Source organism: Mus musculus, chromosome 7 (assembly GCF_000001635.26).
Source record: "Mus musculus strain C57BL/6J chromosome 7, GRCm38.p6 C57BL/6J".
NCBI classification, from domain to species: domain Eukaryota; kingdom Metazoa; phylum Chordata; class Mammalia; order Rodentia; family Muridae; genus Mus; species Mus musculus.
The window spans coordinates 70,957,544-70,976,689 of NC_000073.6; the positions used below are offsets into that span (position 1 = coordinate 70,957,544).

The 19,146-nt window shown below is 39.7% G+C and overlaps 1 long non-coding RNA gene across 1 annotated transcript; it reads left to right on the top strand.

Annotated features, from left to right (window-relative positions):
* The first annotated feature begins 376 nt into the window (after positions 1–376).
* Positions 377–17,487, top strand: Gm42397. Its single transcript, XR_882209.1, has 4 exons — positions 377–510; positions 14,500–14,576; positions 15,277–15,403; positions 17,397–17,487. It is a non-coding gene; the product is annotated as a predicted gene, 42397 (long non-coding RNA).
* The last annotated feature ends 1,659 nt before the right edge of the window (positions 17,488–19,146 follow it).

Sequence of the window (19,146 nt, forward strand, 5' to 3'; positions counted from 1 at the left end):
CATGAAAAAGGAGGCTTGCTCACTTTGCCTGCTTGCTCTTATACTTGTTAGCAAGTCCATTATTTTACTGGCATTAGAGCCTACTTCTTCAGGATCCAAGTGTGTACTAAAGACCAGCTGAGACATCCATCCATGTAGACTGAACTACGAATAGGTTATCATCAGAACCTCCTTTGATGGGCAGTCATTGTTAGGCTAGTTGGAACACAACCTGTAAACTATCATAATAAATCATATATGAACATATATCTCATACACACACACACACACACACACACACACACACACACACACACACACACAGAGAGAGACACAGAGTGATTTCTGTTCTTCTAGAGAGCCCTGACTTACACAGTCTGTAATGACAATTCTTGTCCTATCATTTCTACTTAAGCTCCTGTGGGTCATTGATTTCCCAAAGCTTCTAAAAGACACCTTGCAGTGCGTTAAAATCACCATCAGGGCTATGCAGAGTGCCATCTCCTGAATTCCTGCAGCATTCTCACTTTGGTAAGATCTCTTTATCCAAACTCATATTTTGCTCCACTTATTTTAGTACCTTTTGAATTCCTCCCATATATAGTCTCTCAACTCTAATGGGCCATGCTGACTACATTTTGTAGCAAATTCTCTTCTCCTTGCAAAAGCTGCAATTTTCCAAATAGGTAATATGGAAGCTGTACTTGGTGGCCAGAGGTGAACCAGGGAGCAGAACTTAATGGAGACACACCCTGATCTGTAAGGCAGAGGACTTCATAGTCTTCACAAAAGAGGGAAGCTTTAACTCATAATGGGAAGGACACAGCCATTTCCAAAGTCATTGAACAGTCCATGGAAATAAAGATTGCAGCATTATGAGTTCAAAACTACATATTTCCTCATCCTATCCATGGGTCTTTCTTCATCTGAGGTGGTCTTTCCTTCTCCTCCTCCTCTTCCTCCTTCCTCCTCCTCCTCCTTCTCCTTCTTCTTCTTCTTCTTCTCCTTCTTCTTCTCCTTCTTCTTCTCCTTCTTCTTCCTCCTCCTCCTATTCCTCCTCCTCTTTCTTCTTCTCCTTGCTCTCCTCCTCTCCCCCTTCTCCTCCTCCTCCTCTTCCCCCTCACCCTCTTCCTTCTTCTGTACATTTTAGTAATATTTCTGTCACAGAGACCCAGCATATAGGGATGCAGGGCTGGAGAATTAGCTCAGTGGTTAAGAGTACTTGTTGTTCTTGCAAGTTCCATACCTGGCACACACATGAATGTAGCAAACAGACATACTTGCAGGCAGACCACTCATCATATAAACTAAAATAAATCTAAAATGAAAAAAATAGAAAATGTTTTTTAAAAATTCAATATTGAGAGCTCTTACTCAGATGGTTAGGTCTCAGTCTAGTTTTCAAATTGTTCCTCCAGCTACAGAAGAAAGCCTCTTTTTCAGTTGCCAAAAGTATATGTTTTTCACTTTAGACCCTTAACTATTCATTAATAACCTTTAGCATCTACAAAGCCTCTATTATCTCCAACCACATCCCTTATTCCTATAATTACAATTTTTCTAGTGCCACCCACTTGACACATTATATTGCTAAAGCATTCATTTTAGTTGGTATGTCACTAAAGGTCTTCACCAGAGTTACGAGTTGCCCATTTCTTACCTATCAAGAAGGGTGGTATTTATAGTCTTATCCAAGAGAACTGTGATCCAGCTCTTAAATCCCATCTGAGAACCTCCTGACTTCAACTATTCCAAGTTCATTTTAGCAGGAACTTTCGAGAGAAAGTTGCATGTTGGAAGTTCATCTGGGAGAACCTTTGAAGTCAACAACTGAATGCAATGAGAAACACAAGATAGATCAGAGAGTAAAACTGATGTATAGCATTACAAAACAATAACAGTTCTACCTGTGTCCAGTAATCATAGCTTTTACTTATATCATTTTACCCCCTTGGGCCCATGGGTACAATGATGTGAGAGCTTCTGGGTATCTTCTGGCTCATCTAAGCTTATCAAGTATGGACCAGGATACTGAAACAATATAGACGACAGTGGCACTTAACTCCTGAATCATGTCCTTAGTTCTAGAGCTGATCTGATGTTGAACCACATGAGTTCATCTTGCAGAAGGAAGGCACTTATTCACCTACCTCCTTGAATATTGATGACTGCAGCTACAGGATATGGTTATATCTTCAGGAAATGACTTCAGTGGAAGAGAAGCACCCAGCTAAGCCCAGAGCCCCTTCCAGCAAGGCAATACAAATCCAGGAACTTGGAATATGCATGAGCAAGCTTTAAGTCCACTCTTTCAGTGCAGATATTCCCAAGTGACACTCTGAAAATCCTCCTGAAATATTTCTAATACCTTTGATGCCTTTTAAGTAGTTTCTCTTCCTAATTACTTCCTTTCCTCTTACTCTGTCCCTAGAATCTGACCTTGGATACTTTTCATGTTGTGTAGTCACTAAATTTATATTAGAGACATCATTAGAAGTCACATTAAGTACATCTATGTTAATGCTAGCAATAGCCTCATCCAAAATGAAATATTTATTTGACTTAAAAGTTATATTATAGCATGTAAATTAAAAACATCATGGACAAAACATCCCAAGAATTTAATAGATTATGTTGCGATGAAAGGAAGCTACAAACCTGAGTAGGCTAGAAATTCTTGTCTATAGGATGGCTTCTGGCTATTCTTCCCTATTCTTGTCTTCCTTGCATCTCAACTTATTTCCCCACAACATGTTCAGTTCCTGTTGGGTGTTCTGAGAGTATTTAATCTTCTCTCTTATTTCACTGAAGAGAGTTAAGTGGAACAGAAGAGGCTCTTCTAGCCGTTCTGTCAAGGTAATTCACATCTCACAGAACCATCTCTTGAACTGGTTAAAGGGATGGTGGCACAGTTTTACAGCCAGTTTTTTTTTTTTTTTTCAGGTTTCCCCTCCTGTTCTAACAGCTGTGCCTTCCCCTAGCCTGACTCCAAACTTCAGTTTGAGAAGTGTTTCCATGATGTTAGAGACACACCAGTGCTAGGCAATTGCTCTGCCTCTGAAGTATGCCACTCAAGTAAACTTGTAAAGGTGCTTAAAGTCATAGGAATTTATGGAATATGGTGTGATAATTTGTATGTAATGTATAAATATTAGATTGGGCATTTATGGTTTCTTTCTCTAAAGGAATTCTTTGTTTTCTGAATCTTTAAGTCCCTTATTAATTGTCTTATTTTATTTTTTTAATTAGGTATTTTCTTCATTTACATTTCAAACGCTATCCCAAAAGTCCCTCAGCCCCCCCCCCCACTCCCCTATCCACCTACTCCCACTTCTTGGCCCTGGTGTTCCCCTGTACTGAGGCATATAAAGTTTGCAAGACCATGGGGCCTCTCTTCCCAATGATGGCCGACTAGGTCATCTTCTGATACATATGCAGCTAGAGACACGAGCTCCGGGGGGTACTGGTTAGTTCATATTGTTGTTCCACCTATAGAGTTGCAGACCCCTTTAGCTCCTTGGGTACTTTCTCTTGATCCTCCATTGGGGGCCCTGTGTTCCATCCAATAGCTGACTGTGAGCATCCACTTCTCTGTTTGCCAGGCACCGGCATAGCCCCTCACAAGAGACAGCTATATCAGGGTCCTTTCAGCAAAATCTTGCTAGTGTATGCAATGGTGTCAGCGTTTGGAGGCTGATTATGGGATGGATCCCTGGGTGTGGCAGTCTCTAGATGGTCCATTCCCTTATTAATTGTTTTAAAAATAAAGTATACAATATGGTGTTGTGACCTCTATTCCCTGAAATTCAGAGTGACAGTGCTTAACTCCTCTATGATGCATGTTTTTATTTGTATCTCTTATCCAGTCTGCATCCATCTCATCTTGTACCCTTCTAGCATCCTCTAGCTGTTGTACACTTGACTTCTGCAAAGTGAAGCTTTTAGCTACCACATGTAAGTGAGCAGATGCCGCATTCCTTTCTGTTCCCTCTTTTGCACTTAGCTTATCTCAAGTTCCAAAGACAGAGAGAGCTTTAACACTGATGATAAGAAACAAATGAGGTAAGAGTAGGGGGCCATGGAGCAGTTATTGTACAAAACACTTCATTGTTGATTCATATGAGTACAGATGTTGAAACCCAGACTTACAATGTCAGCCTAACTTTGTGTCAGTTATTTCAGAATTGTGCCAAGGTCTGTTAACCAGGGTCTTCAGGGTTTCTTGGTGGCCTGTCAATTAGCTTGGAATTTTGATGCACAGGGGTAATTATGTAAACAACTGATTTTTACCAAGAGTAAATGTGCAAACAATGTGGACTTCCTGAATGCCAATGCCTAGTTATGACTTGGTTAAATGTTATGGCTGGTGCAGTGGATTTGAGTGAGGACTAGGTATACTCTTGGTACCCTTAAATCAAATCCAGTAAGAAATTCTTCCCTTCAACTGGTCCTGTCATAATCAATAGTTATTCTAGTAGAATTACCTGTTGTTATTTCCATAATAGCCTTCAACTACTTCTTATTTATAGATTTTACACTATCAGATATAGTTCTAGGGTGTGAATTGTCCAGTGGTTTTAAGAAAGGCATTCCAAGATGTGTGCTATTGTGATGGTTTGTATATCCTTGGACCAGGGAGTGGCACCATCTGGAGGTGTGGCCTTGTTGGAATAGGTGTGACCTGGTTGAAATGGGTGTGTCACTGTGGGTGTGGGCATAAGATCCTCACCCTAGTTACCTGGAAGTCAGTCTTCCACTAGCAGCCTTTTGATGACGACATAGAACTCTCAGCTCCTCCTGTGCCATGCCTGCCTGGATACTGCTATGATCTCACCTTGATGATAATGGACTGAACCTATGAACCTGTAAGCCAGCCCCAATTAAATGTTGTTTTTTATAAGACTTGCCTTGGCCATGGTGTCTGTTCACAGCAGTAAAACCCTAACTAAGACAGCCATATAACACTGTCAGTGTTATATGATAGTTGTTTTCTGGAAGAACAGAATGAGATCCTCACAATATATACTCTTTCTAAGAGGGAAGATATGGGCCAACTATTCCTGCAGAGTGATTGATCATCTCTTCATTGGGTGAATCATTCTTCCCTGGTTGAGTTGGACCCAGGAGGCTTTTTCTTAGGTAATTCCATTCTCTAACCATGCTCTGATCACAATGTTGATTAATAACCAACCTAGGCCTATATTCAAAGACTAACTCTATTATCCTATTACTTGCTCAGAAATGAACCTAAGGCCTAAAGAAGGACAAGGAACAACTCTTGAACTAATCATACTCACTGGAAGATAAAATACCTATTCTACTTGTATGGAGCTATCTTATTATATAAAAGAGATTTTAATCAAACAAAGTGAGTGTCTAGCAATAGAGATAGGGGATAATCCTTGATTATGTGCCCTGAATTTGTGGACTTGACAGGACATTTAGCCTGTTTATTCTCTTGGATAAATGGGCAAAGGATTCTTGTTTAATTCGTTTGAATTGGTGCTCAGGTCATTTTCATCTAAAAATATTCAGGTTAAAAATAGATTATTTACTGAGGAACCGACAGACAGATTTCCAGAGTGGTTGTACCAGCTTGCAATCCCACCAACAATGGAGGAGTGTTCCTCTTTCTCCACATCTTCACCAGCATCTGCTGTCACCTGAGTTTTTTATCTTAGCCATTCTGACTGGTGTGAGGTGGAATCTCCAGGTTGTTTTGGTTTGCATTTCCCTGATGACTAAGGATGTTGAACATTTCTTTAGGTGCTTCTCAGCCATTCAATATTCCTCAGTTGAAAATTCTTTCTTTAGCTTTGTACTCATTTTTTAATGGGTTATTTGATACTCTGGAGTCTTCTTCAGTTCTTTCTACATTTTGGATATTAACCCTCTATCAAATATAGGATTGGTAAAGATCTTTTCCCAATCTGTTGGTTGTTATTTTGTCCTATTGATAGTGTCCTTTGCCTTACAGAAGCTTTGCAATTTTATGAGGTCCCATTTGTCTATTCTTGATCTTAAAGCATAAGCCATTGGTGTTCAGTTTAGGAAATTTTCCCTTGTGCCCATGTGTTTGAGGCTCTTCCCCACTTTCTCTTCTTTTAGTTTCAGTGTATCTGCTTTTATGTGGAGGTCCTTGATCCACTTGTACTTGAGCTTTGTACAAAAAGATAAGAATGGATTGATTTGCATTCTTCTACACGCTAACCACCAGTTGAACCAACACCATTTCTCAGCTATTGAAAACAATGAATTCATGAAATTCTTAGGCAGATGGATGGAACTAGGAAGAACAATAATATCAACCAACCAGACTCCCCAGAACTCCCAGGGACTAAACCACCAACCAAGGAGTACACACGGAGGGACCCATGGCTGGCTCCAGCCGTATATGTAGCAGAGGATGGCCTTGTCAGGGATCAGTGGGAGGAGAGGTCTTTGGTTTTGTGAAGGCTTGATGCTCCAGAGGAATTTGAGGACTGGGAGGCAGGAATGGGTGGGTGAGTGGGGAAACACCCTCTAGAAGCAGGGGGAGGGGGAATGGATTAGGGATTTTCCAGGTGGGGGAAACCAGGAACGAGGATAACATTTAAAATGCAAATAAAGCAAGTATCTAATAAAAAAAGAAATTTAAAAAACACCAATAGATTATTTCAGTAAAATGTGCATACGACATGTCTACTATTGCTTATTTTGTCCCCCTACCTTAAGTTCATCCCTTATTTATGTCACTCTAACGTAGGAACATGACACTTCCCTAAAGATGTGCTTCAGGAAGGTTGTCCTCAGCCTGCTTCTGTTCCTGAAAAATCTGCTGTGAGCAGTGATAAAACCTGACCTCATAGAATTGATAAAGCTCTATCCATTTAATGGCAACATAAAAACACTGTGCATACAATTTTTATTTTTCCCTTTATCCATCTCTCTATCATCTATCTATCTATCTATCTATCTATCTATCTATCTATCTATCTATTCACTTTACATTCCCATTGCTGCCACCTTCTTCCTTTCCCACAATCCCTTTCCTCACCCTCTCCCCTTCCCCTCTGAGAGGGCAGATGCCACCTCTGAGTACATCAAGTCTTTTGGAGGCTAGGCACATCTCCTCCCACTGAGGCCAGACAAGGCAGCCCAGCTAGGGGAATATATCCCAACAGATGGGCAACAGCTTTTGGTATAATCCCTGTTCTTCAGTACATTTAAAAACTTTACATTTTGCTCTGACTGTGTCTAGAAGATTGCTGGCTTCTTTATTAAGATTTCCAGTCTGGGGAGCAAGCAATACCAGATACAATCACCTCCTGGCATCTCCCTTGAAGGTCATCCAGCAAGCACGTGACTCTTGACTCTGCTGATTACTAGGTGTGTGATCCAGGCACCAGTTTTCATTTGCTCATTCTCCATTGCTTAGCATTTAGTGTAGAGCTTAAGATATCCCTTTGAGTAGATTTTTATGAAGCTTGGGTGTTGTAACAGGAATGAATGGCCTGGCTATTCAAAAGTCTCAATAAACATGTCTTACCTCTCCTTCCTATCCATGTAGTAAACTCCTTTTACCTTGATCCATTATTGAGAATTTTTCAGTTTCTGTCTTACCTGCTGTTATGCAGGCATAGTTTTACTAACTAGACACTCTCAGCAGGCCAATGCAAATACCATCTTTGAACCAACAACAAAGCATCATTATAGAAGTTGATGCACATTTACTCTGTCTCATGTCATCTGTGAAATTCCCAAAGTTGAAGCAAAAGAAGGTACCAGAGAGGAAGAAAAATGGCAAAGGCTTTATAAGGCTCTGAATTCCATTTTTAATATTCACATCATAGACACCATCGGATGGTGTTGATGGAAGCAGGTACAAATGTTGTCAGTAGTTCATTAGCAGTGTGTGGCTTGGCTACATTAATCCAAAGAGGAATAAGTCCTAGAAGGGCAGTCTTCAGACTTCAAATGAGTCCCACAGCACTTTTCTACTAAAGTTAAGTTGTGATTTTTTTCATCCTCTCTGGAGCTCCTGCTTTGAGCCAAGGATACTGTTATATGCCTATCCAACTTCTCCTCTATGATGCCCAGTTCTACCCCTTAAAAAAATACCATTTATCTCCTAAAAGGAAAACTGATATTTATGGCAAGGGTTTTGACATATGTGAATATAATGCATATCAGATGAAGATCAATATGGTATGGAAAGAACCGACATGGTATGAAGGGATACAATGTTGATATAAAAGATTAAGTGTGCAGGTTGAAAATCACCACTAAAAATAGCTCATGCAGATTTTACTAAATTACCCATCAACAAATTAGAACATATTTAAGATAACAAATAATTCAAAAGGAGAGAGAAAATGTAAAACATTAAAGCAAATGGGGTAAGAGACCAGAAAAGGTAGATAAAAATTCAACCATTTTAATGATTTATTGTTAATTGCTTACACAGACCAATTTAAGAATAGAGCAAAAGCTAAGTGTTTGAAATTAAGCATCATAGCATCATACGTCTACATAATTTATGGGTGGGGGATGAAATTGTATGAAAAATTAGACAAAAATTTTAATGGAAGTATATAAAAAATTTGTATGTTCAACTAAAACAATGGATAGAAATAATTTGTAGCATATGTAATAAAAGAACAATATTCCTTTTAACATCCTGAAATAAATCAGATAAATAAAGATCTATCTAATTATAAATGCAAAAAGATAGGGCTTTAGGCTGAGAGCCTTAATGTCAGCCACTAAATCAAATATACCAGGAGAAACTAAAAGAAAAAGAATTGCTAGATATATGGATAAACAGGTAGGTTTGCGAACCTTTTGTTAAATGGGCATGGTATTCCCATCAAATTGCCTTTTAATAATTGAATTTATTCCTATAGATTAGTGTTGCTGTCAGCTTTGAGAAAATTTTTTCTCTGCAATAGGAAGCTTTGTGGGGACTCATAACCTGTTAGATAGCTGAGAATACATGGCTGTTGACTGATTAGTCATAACTGGGGAATCTATATCATGCCCTGGAAACCTCAGGGTTAGGGTGAAGTTAGGATTAGGAAACGTTTCAAGATAGATAGATAGATAGATAGATAGATAGACAGATAAGAAGAAGAAGAGGAAGAAGAAGATGAAGAGGATGTAGAAGAAGAGAATGAAGAGGAAGAAGAGGAGGAGGAGAAGGAGAAAGAGGAGGAGGAGGAAGAGGAGGAGGAAGAAGAAGAGAAAGAAGAAGAAGAAGAAGAAGAAGAAGAAGAAGAAGAAGAAGAAGAAGAAGAAGGAAGAAGGAAGTATAGGCTGATGTGTGAGGAAGAGCACTGTACAGCACTGTCTTCCCAGCATGGCATGGTTATGGCTCTCAATTCAGTTAGCTGCACAATACCTGGACCAGATTTGTCTGTCCACGGTATAGACTAAGACATGTTTGCTTACAGAAACTGACTGGACTGGAGTGATACACACATGTTAAGACAACGCAGTTTTCATGAACCTTTGCTTTACTGAATCTAGATTTCTTTTTATTCCTTCTTCATATACAAAATATGAAGAACTTAGGCATGCCACAGAATTTATTAAAATACATCTTGGGTATAAACAAAATTAATGACTGATAATAATTCATTTGTATATAAAATGAACCAGCCAGGCAGTGGTGAGCATGCCTTTAATCCCAGCACTTGGTAGGCAGAGGCAAGTGGATTTCTGAGTTTGAGGCCAGACTGGTAAAAGTGAGTTCCAGGACAGCCAGGGCTATACAGAGAAACCCTGTCTTGAAAAAACAAAAAGCAAAAAACAAAATAAACAAACAAACAAAAAACCCGAAGAGCATCTAGTAAAATGCTGGGATTGGGAATCTAAATTTTGAATTATTCTTATATATGTTGCCAATAAATTACCATTTCATTGTTTCATTATTAGATTTTTGGAAAGAATATGCTGTGATAATAGCATTTTCTTTTAAAAGAGCTTACTTACTTAAGTAGTTATGTTTGTTTGTTTGTTTGTTTGTTTTGGAGAGGAATGAAAGCCACTAAATGGTGAACCTATTGTCATTTTCTCGACAAGAAGATATTTACCACGGGGGAGGATTGTACTGTAAGTGTGGAAGGTGGAAGGAGAACTAGGTGGTACACTGAAGAAATGCTTAGTTGGGTGGAGGGAGGCTCATCGGATGTCATGCACAGAGGGCTTAAAATGGACAATCTCACCTGCAATCCTTTCATGTTCCACAACTGTATAAGTCATCTTTCTGCCACTGTCACAAATACAAAGGAGAGAGACAGAGACAGAGACAGAGACAGAGACAGAGACAGAGAGACAGAGAGAGGCAGAGAGAGACAGGCTGAAGTTCCACTATCTTCTGCAAGACAAGCCTCTAAAGGCTTAACTGTCTCTTGCTAGTTTTCTGTGTTAATCTTTTACAATTTGATGCATATTCTGATCAAACTCATCCCTCTACCTCTCTTATCACCTCCAATTAGGTCCCTCTTCCTGACACTAACTAGTCCCCTTCCCACTACTCTGTCTTTTTCCTTTGTAGCCCATAGAGTTTAACCGGGTCTACCCACATGAATATGAGTGTAGAGCTTTCCAGTAAGGCATGAGTAAGTCACTAGAGGCTACAACATGCAAGACAGTGACTTTGCCTCCCTGCAGGTCTCATCTATTAACGATGTCTTCATCATCTCCCACCGGCTAGCCACCAAGCCTTTGAAACATTGGCCTATGGTTAATACTTCCAATTGAACACGCAGGTGCAATTTGGTTCACAATGTTTCCAGCTCCTATCTTGTGCTCAGGAGCTACAAGAGCTGCAGGCACAGCAGGTGCTTCAGGTACACATTTGATGGAGCGAATGTGCAGAAGTTAAAGTCATGGAGTCGGTCACAGTCATACTGTAAATACAATCCCAGACTGCAGACTGGGGATTGCACATCCCTGGAAGTATTTGATACTTACCTTACTCTTCCTAGTCAGGTGCCCAGGCCTCAGCCAGCACCTTGGTTTAACCCTAACCTCCAACCTAAGTCAGCAAACTCTTAAAAATATCAGTTTCTGGCCTCTGACCTCCTGAGTTTCTGGTTTAATTAAATCGGGGTGCGGCCTCCATTGGTATGTTTTTAAAAGCTCCCCAGGTGTTTTTAATATGCAGGCGAGATTAAGTTTGCAGCTTTGGGACTCCCTGGGTAGGGCCACAGGTTGCCTTAATTTCCAGACCTTCTCTTCATGATTTGAACTCAGCCTTCAGTATTGTAGTTTGCCTGGCTCCCTCTGCACCTCCCTGGAACTCAGAGTGACTGCCTGCCTCTGCTTCCCTATTGTGAAGGTGCACTTCATCCTCTGCCTACCTAGATAAGTCTGCCACGGTAAGCTGTCCTGACAGACAGAGGCTGCCAGCTGGCTCTTGAGTGCTCCATAGTCACTCCATCCATAGCAGTGACCTTGAAGCCCAGAGTGGCCTCTAACCCTACCTGCTTTCAATGCAGACAATAGAAGCGGAGTTGGCCTCTTAGCTCTTCCCTCAGGTTCTGTATTTTCTGTTTACTGGCTCCAAGGCTTAGAGCAATGCCTGGTGAGATTCTACACACATGCGCTCTTTCTTTTCTGCTGCCTCGCTTTCTGTTTCAAAAAAAAAAAAAAGAAAAGAAATCTAATAATAAGGAAGAAAGAAAACAGGGTCAGAGATGGAGATTCCAGAACACATTTCCCCCAAGATTTCCCTTTATTATAAGACATAAATATTTAAATTTAATATATTTTATGGTATGTTTTATGTAAAAATCTAATGTATTATTAGCATTCCATAAAAACTAATGCATTATAAGGATTCTATTAAACATTTAATATTTATTAATCAGAGTTTAATGTAAACTATTTAATTTGACTAACTGCACTACCTATATTTTTGATGAAATTCAAAGAAAAATCCATTACCTTTATGGTACTCCAAGCATTGAGCTTATGATTTTTTGAACTTTGTATCCCCAAGATGCGCTTCATTGTTTGGAATGACTTATACTTCTGCACGCGGGCCTGCTTAGGAGAGGAGAGGGAATAGTCATTTTTCCAAGGCGATGAGAATGAGCAGGCCTACTGTGCGCGTTCTGATGTTCTTATAGCCCTCAGCACTCACCAGTAAGCCATGCTGAAGTTTAATTACGGTGTTTACCAATATTAACATATCAGCCTATTGAATCTCCATTGAGTCTGACTTAATACTTCTGAAATCAGATTCGCTGAAAACAAGAAGTTAGATGTCTGAGAAGGAATGTCTCAGGATCTCAGGATTCGCTTGTTCTTTGCCATCTTGTGGGGAATAGTCAACAGGCAGAAATGTTTCTGTGTTGCCTGTATATTTAATGTCACAAATATACAACAGTTCCAGCATGTTAATGGCTAATACTTAATTAAAATTTCAGGAATAATCTCCATTGACAAGGTTTTGGAAAACAAATCATCCTAGGATAGTTAGTAGGTCAGAATCTTCATAGTTTCTAGATGATGGCCCACAACTTAATCATTTCCTATGGATTGATACTGGGCTGATTTTTCAATAAAAATTGTTATGCTAGTATCAATAACAGTTCAATCAATGACTTTGTTTATGTTATTTCACATGCGCATGAATTAATTAATTGCCATAAATTGGCAGAAATATAAGCACTGGAAATCCACGGACCATTGAACCTTTAGGTCTATGCTATAAACATAACCCAAACACCCAGAGTTTTAGGCCATGTGAGGTGACAGATGTTTGAACACAGGCATGTACATTGATAAGGACAATTCTAGGGGACTGAGGGGTACCTCAAGGATAGAATGCTGGTGTCACATGTGTGAGACCCTGAGTTCAGTCTCTAATGCTCTCCAAAAAACTGAGGAAGAGGAAGCAGGTGAGGAGGAAGAAAAAGAAGAAAAAGAAGGAGGAGGAAGAAGAAAAAAGGAGAAGAAAAAGACAAGGAGGAGGAAGAGAAGGAGGAAGAGGAAGGGGAGGAAAGCAAACAACAATAAAGAGAACATTCAGATTGAATATTAGTGGCTTGGTGCCCTTTATGAAGAACTGTGTCTTTAAATCCACCTGTTCCTCATAGTGTGGACAGCTGAGGTGAAAGTGCAGGTAGGTCCTTTGCTATACAGAAGACTCATTAAGGCATTTAATGATGAGTGACTTTCACAGCCAAATTAATGAATGAAAGAATGAATGTGACAACGAAGAAAGAGGAAATGTGCTGTATGCCCCCATTCCATGTGTAGGGCTAGTTAGGATGTCTCTCTCTATGGCTGCTTATCTCTGGCCTTTCCAACAGGTGTTCTATCCATTCTCAGACTAGTCTTTTCCAGTAGAATGCACAACACACTTTTTTTGACTTTTTTACTACAGACATTGACTTAGTGCAGACACCTGGTTCTGTAACATCATGTGGGGCATCCTTAATGCTTCTATGCCAGGGGAGTATTTGTTGAGTGTTTGAGGTACAGAACTAACATTGTGGCTTATTTCTTTGGGAATGAAGTGAGATTTAACCCAGATAAGATTTATCCCTGTTATGAATTTGTTACCTAATCCAGACCTAATATATTTATCTTTTATTGGGAGGATAGCCCATATTCTAACCACTATAACAAAATAGTCTTGATTTGCTCTTTTTCCCTTTACTTCTTTTTGATTTTAATCTTAGCGCATGAACTTTGTTGAAAAGGGTGGTTTTCTGTGGGTTTGTAAGACTGTCTAGGTAAATGACTGTATCAGGAGGTTTCCCCATCAGTATTGAGTCACTGAGGCTTATTTGGGTGTGGTTATTGCTTCTGCAAATTCTATTCCCTTCTTTTCAAAATAGAGGCTACAGTCACTTAAACTTTCCTCAATCAGGCTCCTCATCACCACAATGACATTTTTCATGCCTAGGGTTGGGGGGTAGGATACTCTTTATTTTCCCTCTCCATAAAGTATGGTCCCAGCTGTGTGGCTTTCTTCATGAATATGCATGAAATCAGATATGACATTGCCCTACTCCCATTAATAATCTTGTCATCTGACTTGAGCTCTAGAAAGCTCCAGGCCATGGCTTGCAGAACAAATGTAGCCTGAAGACAAACGGGAGGAAAGAGCATCTTTTCATGCCTCTCTTTTATTTGATTGGGGTTGAGAATTCCAACATTTGGGCATCCTTCCGAGGGTAGCCAAGGAAGGGTGGAGGGAGAGAAATGGGCAGGGTTGAGTGTGAATGGCCTGGCTTGTTGGGAGCCTGGGGCAGCGGGTGTAATGGTATGCGAAGTGACCCTGCGCATAGGCACTGTGGGTAGCCCCAGCTTTTTTGTAAAAGAAGCATTTGCAGTGGAGGTTTGGGTTTCAGGCCTCCCAGTCATCAATCATCACAGCCCATTCTTCTCTTTGACAGCTCAGTACAAGGCCTGACATTTGACACCCAAGACCCCGGACTTATGTGCAGACACAAGCTGAGGCCCTAAGGGAGGGAAAGGGGGGGGGGCAAGAGAAAAGCTAAGCTGATTTTTTTTTTTTAGATGCTGCAAACAGAGGAAGATACCAAACAAATTGTGACAGCCACAGGAAATGATTCTACAGGAGAGACAGCATCACAGTGAGTTCTGTCCTCTACTTTAGGATGTTTTTGTATCTTCAGGATGCTTTAAATAGCTCTGAGTGGACCCTTTGTAGCACATATCTGATCCTGGCTGGCCACTTTCCATTTGGCCCGATAGAATCCAACCTCAGCATTCACAAATGGATAGGCAGACATGAGGGTTATCACTTTCTGGACAATGGCTCATGACACGGTGACCTGAATGTCATTATATTATACTGTCACCTCAGAGGAAGGCTACCCTTAGGGTACTTTCCGTTTAGAAAATTGAAAAGATTATAAAAAGGAGGGATAATAACTCAGGTTCTGATATGAGCTCACTGGAGTTTGAGGTCAACTAATGCAAGTGTTTTAGGGATCAACTAATGGTAATTGGTGTTAAGAAGAACTGGGTAATTTATGACCCTAACACTGAAAGAGACTAAAAGGTTTACAGCATGCAAGGCCCGGGATTTCATGGGTGAAAGTCCAGGTGATTCTGCCTCGAATCTGTATTCATCTAAGGCCACTTAAACCAACTAGTCTGCTCAGTGTGGGAGTCCAAGGGTGGGGACTGTGTCCTTCCCCAAGTCTAAGGTTTGAGAGATCAATCAATTGAACATTTTATTCTACATCAACCATATGCCTAGAACAGCTCTCCTGCCATCAGAAATGTGATTCGGCTAAGAGATAATTCCAGCCTCTATTGTCACTACAGCCTACTTGCAAAGATAAAGCAAATATGGAGAAAGGAATGAATAATAGAATGGTGAACACAGATATACTCTGAACAATCAGACAGACCATCTTCTGCCTCATTCAATGCTTCTTTCTTCTAGAAACAGGTACATGCTTCACAGATCATAAAGTTCTTCACAGTGGAAATGGGAGAAAAAACCTTGAGTCTGCTAAGAGAAATAATCCTTTTAAAGGACATTTAATGTAACAGACCTTCATATATGAAACTAAATATTAACGTATGTTTAAGGTAAAAAATCACTCAGAGTAAATATCATATATCCGTGTTCATATACTTGTGATAAATGGGTTGGTGGTAAACTAGAAGTGTGTTTTCCTTAATTTTTAATTCATCTGTCACAAATTCACAATGTTTATATATAGCATTACAAATAAGTGATACACATATTTATTTCAATGTACTTAGCTGCTTTTTTGAGTGTCATACAAAATGTTCCATTCTGTAGTTTCCCTCTTCCTGTCTGATAAGATCTATACTATCCTATCACTAATCATTGCCGATGTTCATGGTTTCATAGGATCAAGGCAAAACTAAGCCACATTAAAGTGCCGGCTGCACTAGCATGCCAGCCTAGATTTGACCCTGTAATCCAGATAAAGTGAGAAGGAAAGAACTGACTCAGTTGTCATCTGCAAATATCCCTTGCACACAATTATAACAAATGTCTTTTGAGATGAAAGGTAGAAGTGTTTGGTCCCATAGGATTAGTCTATGGCTGTGACTGAGCCTGTTGCTAGTAGGTTGGGTTCTTTCTGTATCTTCTTTGGACAGGTTAAATAGGCTAGACCGACAAAGGGGAGAAAAACAAAACAAAAACCAAAAACCAAAACAAAACAAAACAAAACTGATAACCCAAATGGTGGCTAGAGACTGAGACAACCTCAGAGCTGGATCCCAGTGGGAAACCATTTGACTACTCAATACAACAAAAGTCACACAAAACTTTGAGACCAACACATCTGGCCATCCTTAGCTGTGTTAACCTTATCTTAGTTGTCTGAAAGTCCCATTCATGGACTGAAAAAGAGAGCAAATCCTATTCTGGGACAATCTCAACCAACGCCTGGGAATCGCTAGCTTCCCTCCATCATACTTAGCTTGTGAATTATTCCCACAGTGTAAACATTGAAAACCAAGATGCTCTTCACAATCGTGGCTATGCATCTCCTTTCAAAAGTGCATACTTAGCCATGTTCACCCTGTTATGAGTTTTCTTCAGATTCCTTGCTTTTCAGAATGCTTTCTCTAGTGGTGAGTGACAAGAACTTGCAAACAAGTCACAAAGCCCTCTCAGGCTATACTCCAGTCCCACAACAAAAGTAACAGTGTCATGACTTGCAGAGCACCAAAAAACCATGAGAACTTTAAAGTAACTTCTCAATGTTGTGTACCGAGGCATGGGCTTCCTGAAGGGCTAGTTTCTGCTTTTGATGTAAATCAGATTATTCATTTAATATTTATCTCTTTGAGGGTAGGTTTTCAAGAAGGAGACAGAGTTCCCTACTGATGGATACATAAATATGTAACAAGGAGCTATCTATGTGCCTGGGGTCTTCAGCTCAGCATTGTTAGCTGGTGTCTCATCTTAGTCTGTAACCTTGTTACTCTGAGATGTCAGTGAATTTATTCCTCTGTTTTTTGAAGACACTCAGGAATAGACTGTCCCCATTCCCTTTCACCTGTTGAAAACTAACTGCTCTGAGATTGTCTACAGGTTTTATGGCTCCTCTTCTCTTGCATTTTGTATTTGCTTGCTTATTTGTTTGTTTCTTTTTGAGATAGGGTTACTCTGTGTAGCCCTGGTGAGCTTGAACTCAGAGACTTATCTGTCTCTGCCTCTGAAAGATAGCACCACACGCCCACCTTTAATTCTAGGTTATTAAAGCTACCTCTTCATGTTCTCTTAGATTCTTAGAATAAAACCATTGCCTCCTTCCAATTCTTTAAAATAAAAACACTTTTTGTCCAAAGTAGCTTCTTTTTGAGTAATTGTACTGATTGTTTTATAGAATTTTATCATTTTATCATGGTCCTCCTTTATATCCAGATAACCCTCTTTTATTCCTTTTCTTTTCCAGATTATTTTTCATCAAAACCTCTACCCATTACCTTCAAGGATTCTAAGTCAATGATAGGGGTCTCCTTCCCCCTTTTGGTGCAAAACAGAATCTGTAACTTTACAAAAAGTGAAATGTCTTCATCTCTGGAAAGCCTTTGATCCATAAAATAAACCTCTTGCTTAGGCATGACTTTTTGAAAAAGAGTACTCTTCATTTTGTGCAAAAGAGCTAGCTATAGTCAGAAGTTTGGAAATGTCACAGTGTGGAAAAGATTTGTTTTAATATAAATAGTATGGAGCCATTGTGTGTGTGTATGTTGGGGGGAGGTGAGGACCTTGAGACAAGGTTTGGTTTAGTTTTAAAACTTAGATGTGTTCAATGATGGCAAAAAACAGGATTACACATTTGTAATTAGCAAAGTTGAATGACATAGTTTTGATGAGATATTAGGTAGATTTCAGCTCATTTAGAGAAAAGAATATATTGTTCTGCCAAAGAATTCTGTGTCCGCTTTTCTGGCCTGGGTTCATTGTGTGTCACGCTACAGAACTGGTATTCAAGAAAGGAGCCTGGATTTCTAATCATGTTGATATTTCCCATGTAGCTTTTTTTCTCAGCTCCTTGGACTCTTCACACAAAACTATAAAAGGTCATTAATTATAGGGTCCTTATGTAAATACTGGCCTGTTTTGTGATTCTATTCTGAGCAACGGTTATATACATCTGCTCAAATAAATTAATTTTCTTGTCCCAAATGACTCATTCACTGGAACTAGAAGTTCCCATGCCAGATCAAATAGAGAAAGGGAGAGAGGACACAGCACAATGCTGCGGATGGGAACTTATTCTGCCCTATACCAATTTATGAGTACTGGCACAAAATTTTAACGGGAAAAGCTCTAAGGGAATATGTTTGTGTGTTTGTGTATGTGTGTAGGAGAGAGAAGGGGAGAGAGAGAATTATGAATCTTGTCTTCTCATGTGTAATACAGCCATGTTTGAGATATGAATGTAATTCAGACATACTTGCCTTTGAGTATTTTCTCTATATTTAATGAGCTGTTCTGTTTGGTTTGGTTTTTGCTTTATAACCATTAACATCTACATTTCCCATATCCCTAGTGCAGAATCCTAAGACAAGATTTCAAATTGTAATAACAGCTTACAAAATTGCAGGGTTTACATTTTCTCTCAGTGTCGTGGATCTTCACACAGAGAGTGGATGTAGAGAGTGTTGCCAACGTCGCTTGATAACATTTCAGACTAAGGTAGACCACCTAGAAAAGCCCTTTTCCCCTGTCTGGTGCCTGGCCTCATGGCAGAAGTCCTGGCTTCTAAGAAAGAGCATTTCTTTACCAAACTTCTATCATGTCTTCAATAACCCCTTGCAGTACATCACATTGATTGGCTACTTCCGAACTCATGTAGACTTACCATAACTTTTCTTTTTGAGTCCAATCAATTTTCTTACTTGAAGTTTATGCTTTGCAAACAACTTCTGGCATCAAATATAGGATTTTGGTTAGTAAGAACAATCTCTGACTCCACCATTGCAAACCTAAATGCCTCCTCTTTCACATGACATGACACTATAATCCTTTCAACCTTGGTCCTGAGTCTCCATCATCTGTTTGCAATTTCATTTCTTCAAATTCAAGCTCATCTCTCTTCCCTGACGAGCTCTTCCTGAGTTGAACTAATGTGCTTTGAACTGTGGACTCATATTATTTTCTAACTTATATGCACAATACCTGCTTCTGGGTTTTGA